Below are 4,978 nucleotides of genomic sequence, written 5' to 3'. Positions count from 1 at the left end.
CAGATTAATATAGGACCTTCTACATTGTCCTTCTGGCTAGAATGATATCTCCTAGCAGGCTCCAGAATGAATGTCACATTGAAGCGTTCGCTTCTGTAGGTATCTTCCCCCCCCCCCCCCAATCGCAATAACTCTTAAGATTGTCCCTTGCCCCAGAACTTGTCTCCTCTGTTTCGCATGGAGGCATGTTGTGATCGCTGATGTTGATACCTTTGTGGAGAGTCCATACTTACCTTGGTGCACGTCTGGGACAGCTCACAGCCTCCTCTGAATTGTCCTCTGAACCCCGGGGTGATTCATCTTCTGCTTTCAGAGACGGTAAGATTTGCTGATTTAAAACTGCTTCAGAGATTTTGGGGACTGCAGACCAAAGATAAGCTGTAAGTGCCCTGGAGTGATGTGTTGAGAGATAGCCAGATGACAGATCAGTTTGTCACCATGTTTATTCAGAAGAAGCTTGTTAGCTTGCCAGATTTATTATCTTTATCAGAACTCTGTGGAGTGTCTCTATTTTGAGACTGTCCTTTCAACCCCTCTGGATAGCTCTTATCAGAAGTACATGGTGATTCTGGCTGAAATACTGTCGCTTTTCTGGCCATCTAGGGAATTCTCTTCCTGTTCAGAGAGAGCAGAACATTGCTCATTCTTGTGCACTGAAAATCTTGGCAAAGTAACCTTAGCTGAGATGGAGCCAAAGCCTCGGAAAACCGCTTTCACACATCGCACAAGCGGTTGTCTGCATCGTCCTGCAGTTTGCCACAGTCGCGCACATGCTGTTGCCTTGTGCCGGATCTTGAAGACACCTCTGTCTGTCCTTGTGCCACAGGGCATGCTTCATCAGATGACGTGCGAGTGTTGTGGTTAGAAGTTAAATGGCTCTCATTCATCCCTGTTACAGGATGTTTGGTAAATTGACATCTCCTTAAATGATAAAGAGAAGGGATTTAGCCATCCCTGGTTGCGATGGACTGTTTTCTCTGTCTGGGAGAACAGAAGAATTTCACTTCAAGGGTTTCATTAACACTTCCTAAGGTGATATAATCATTTACATGAGAGCTGGAGAACTTGCTAAAGGGCTCTTAATGAGCCATCTCCACTGTTATTCCGTAGGATTACAGGCTGGATAGTGCTTTTCATGTGTTAAAGTAGCACTTGAAATCCCAAATTAGCACCTGGCTGTGAGCTGAGAGGTCATTTTGTACTACGGGAAAATAGCAGAACAGCCCCCAGTGCTTTCTAGCACGTGACACAGAGCGGTCACCTCTGGTGTGGGCTTGCTATGGACTCACCTGCTCAGCCTGTTACCTTCTGAGCATGCCGGTTGTTGGTTTACTGTGCCTACTTGGCGTACTGCTTTATAGCGCCGTGCCTCAGTTTCCCTGTTGATGAACAGAGTTAGCTGTAGTACCCTGCTTGGCCTTTAGGACTTGCTTTTTCTCTCTTCATGTGCTCATTTCCTCTCACTCATTTTCAGCCGTGGTGATTATGTGCCACAAATTGCAGATTGTGACTTCTCCACTTACTACGCATTTTCCTCACCTCCGCTTTCAAGGTCATGAACAAATTATAGTACACAGATACTTCATCTCTGTCCTTGTTCTTGAGAGTATGGTATTTAATATTTGGCTCTCACAAAATTGAGGCTATGTAAGTATTGCTCAACAGAGGCTAATAACCAGGCAGTTGGTTTCTGTGTTGGCTTTATGACATTGTACAGGTTAGTGGGTTTAGGAGCTAGCTCTGATTCCCAACTCTGAGTAAAGCCCTACCCAGAAGGAGCAAAGCTCCACTGGTTTCTCTTTCCCAGAGATCATGTGGTTCAGCGTTGGACCTTGGAGGGTTAATACTGATCGGTTTGCGCATGTAGCAGACTTTCTGCTTCCAAGTAAGCCATGTGAAGTTACAGCAGTAAGAGCAGGAGAGGAGCATTATGCAAACCGTATCTTAAATGAATGCATGTTTTTCATTGACAGAACACCATGATAACCCAATGGCCAAGTGATATGCAAAGGATTGGGCCCTTTTGTATTTCTGAAAGGCACCGTGAACCGGGAGGGTAACGTTACTGCTACAGAATTCATGTATCTGGCTGCAAATCCCATGGCTCTGCTTTTTGCACTCAGAGGATAGAAAAATCATCCTCCGGTTGCTTTACAACATGACAGTGGCCACCGTGTCTTTGCTCTTACCCAGCACCATACTTCACAAGCGCTTACTGAAGTAAGAGTCGCCGGACCTCTCACTTGTTTACTTTGCAAACGCTTGTTGCTGGAGTTTTTCACTAGGTCAGATGTCTTACCTTAAACTGGAATCCATTGGGGATCTTGAGAGTGGCCAACTGTCTTGTTTCAGCTAAGCCGGTAACTTGTTAGATGGTGGTTCTGGTTGCTTTTGTGTTTCGGGTGAATGTTTCTCTCTAGGGTTTTCAAGCATCTGTAGTTTGCAGAGTTGAGCTGAGTTTAAGCCTGATCTGTCATCTCTTCTGACTCTCAACCACAGGGATATTTTTCATTATTATTTTGTGCCCATTTTTTCTTTTTTTCCAAAGGATGCTATTAGAAGATAGTTTATGTTTAGGAGCTATTCAGTACAATTAGAACTACAGCAGTAACATAGATTTACTGGAGCAGTGCAGCCACTTATTAAGCCTAAGCATGCAGGTCCTTAAATTCCTGTCAGGATTTTGTGTTTGCCTGTTGTTCTGTGTTCATTCAATGTCATATCAGAAATGGCTCCTCTACCAGAAACAATTTAGGTGATAAACAGTTCCATCCATTAGAAGTTCAATCAGATTTTACCTTTAAAATGAAGAAGCCCATGGCACATGGTTTTCCAAGAGTGAAATTTGAGATTCTAAAGATTCAAGGAAGAGGTCTGGAAATGTTTTGCTGATCTCTAGCAATTTTCAGCATTTAGCACTTAAAATCCTAGTTACTTTACTTCTCCTCACTGAGACCTGAGCCTTCAAAATAATTTAATATATCTTGTTCCCCCAACAAGTTATGTTGTTGAATCTTACATTTTAATAGCACCACTAGATGATGCTTGCGTACATGTAATTTTGTTCTGTTGTGTCTCTGTGCAAGAATGGCTTCGTTTCCGTCACAAGTGACTTGCTTTGACCTCGTCCTAGAGTTTTGTGAGGGCACCAGGCAGCCTGAGAGTACGTTGGGGCCGTGGGAACATTGCAATGTAAGAGGCCTCTGCTTGTTTCCTGTTTAGGAAGGGCAACAGGAGCTGTGGGAATGTGTGTGTAAATCACAACTGCCCACAGCGTGAGTGGGGTACTGGGCTGTGCTGTCATTGCTGCTGGGATTGCGTGGGGATTTGGAGATCCAAGAGGCTCTGAGGTGGCATAAATCATCAGGATGCCTGAACTTGGAGCGACGCCAAAAGTGGGATTTGTCTCTCGCAGGAGTCAACAGATACAGAAGCTGCTCTGGGTCAAACACGGGAGAAACGGAGCCGTTGTCTGCAGTGTCCACTGCCGTGACCTGTGCGTGGCAGGGATCGCAGAACCCAGTCTGGTACTGCGRGGAGCTGGAAGTTCAAAGTCCACCTTCAGGAGAGTTTGCCCCCTTGTTCAAAAGGCACAGAAGAGACAGGCCTTGAAGATAAAAGGAGATTATGGTAGCACAGCAGACTAACCTGGACATTTATCAGTCTGAGCAAGAAAGTGGAATAAATAATACCTGCACCACATGCAGCCACCTTCCTGAAAGGAGTCGGGAACGTTCTTTCAGCTAGATTCAGCTGTCATTTAGGGTTGTCTCGAGAAGAAAACCACTAGATGCTTAACTTGTATTTGCTCATGACAATGCTGCTGAATAATCAGGCAGCTGATTCTTTCTTACAGTCTCTGCAGACTCCCAGTGTATCTTGGCCAGTTTTATTCATTGCAACCCAGAAAGTTATTGTGCTGTGAATGGTGCATATTTTGAGCATTCTTCCAAGCAGACTGTTATTTGGCAATAATTTGTGTGATCTTTAGAGCAGCCCAGCAGGCTGTGTGCGTGATGGAAGAAAAGGACTGAGAATTCAGACCTCAAGCCTGATCCGTGTTAGAAGCAAAATGTTCAGAAACAGGACAAGCAGTAGGATAAGAAATGGGGTGCATGAGGAAGAGCGTTGCCAGCAGGTCGAGGGAGATGATCCATCCCCTCTGCACAGGCCTGGTGAGGCCACACCTGGAATTCTGGGCTCCCCAGTGCAAGAAGGACATGGACCTACTGGACTGAGTCCAGTGAAGGCCAGGAAGATGATTAAGGGACTGGAGCATCTCATATGAGGAGAGGCTGAGAAAGACGGGACTGTTCAGCCTGGAGAAGAGAAGACTCGGGGGCTCTTATCACTGTGTATAAATACCTGATGGGAGGCTGTAAAGAAGATGAAGCCAGAGTCTTCTCAGTTGTATCCAGTAACAGGACAAGCAGGCACAAACAGAAATACAATAAATTCTGTTTGAAAATAGAGAAAACTTTTTTTTACCATAAGGGTGATCGAACAGGTTGTCTAGAGAGTTTGTGGAGTCTCCATCCTTGGAGATATTCAAAACCTGACTGGACGCAGTCCTGCCTGGAAAAAAGGAGGAAAAAAAACCCCACCCAAAGTTGGCTCTTCTGAAACTAACTACAAGGAGCCCTTAAAAGATAAATCCGTCTTTTAAACTCCTCTTTCCCCTGCTGTGTATTGCTGGGTTTGTTATGTGATTGCTGAAGTTAAATGTGTACAACTTGACCTAGAAGTGTTCTCGCAGCTGAGAGGGGGTGCAGATTACCTCTTCATGTTGCTGCTGGTAGTACACTTCCATACGGTCTCCAAAAGATGGAGATGCAAACTTCAGATCTCAGGTCTTTATCTTGTGTGTTAGAAGATTTTTGTTACTATGTTAGAACATGTTAATATTATGCGTAAGTCGTCAGTATGTAGGCACACAGACATCTGGACAGCAATACCAGCTGTCCTAACCCCCCCCCCC

The sequence above is a fragment of the Apteryx rowi genome, unplaced genomic scaffold (assembly GCF_003343035.1).
Source record: "Apteryx rowi isolate R43461 unplaced genomic scaffold, aptRow1 scaffold_830, whole genome shotgun sequence".
NCBI classification, from domain to species: Eukaryota; Metazoa; Chordata; class Aves; order Apterygiformes; family Apterygidae; genus Apteryx; species Apteryx rowi.
Note: the sequence above shows the minus strand (reverse complement) of the source record.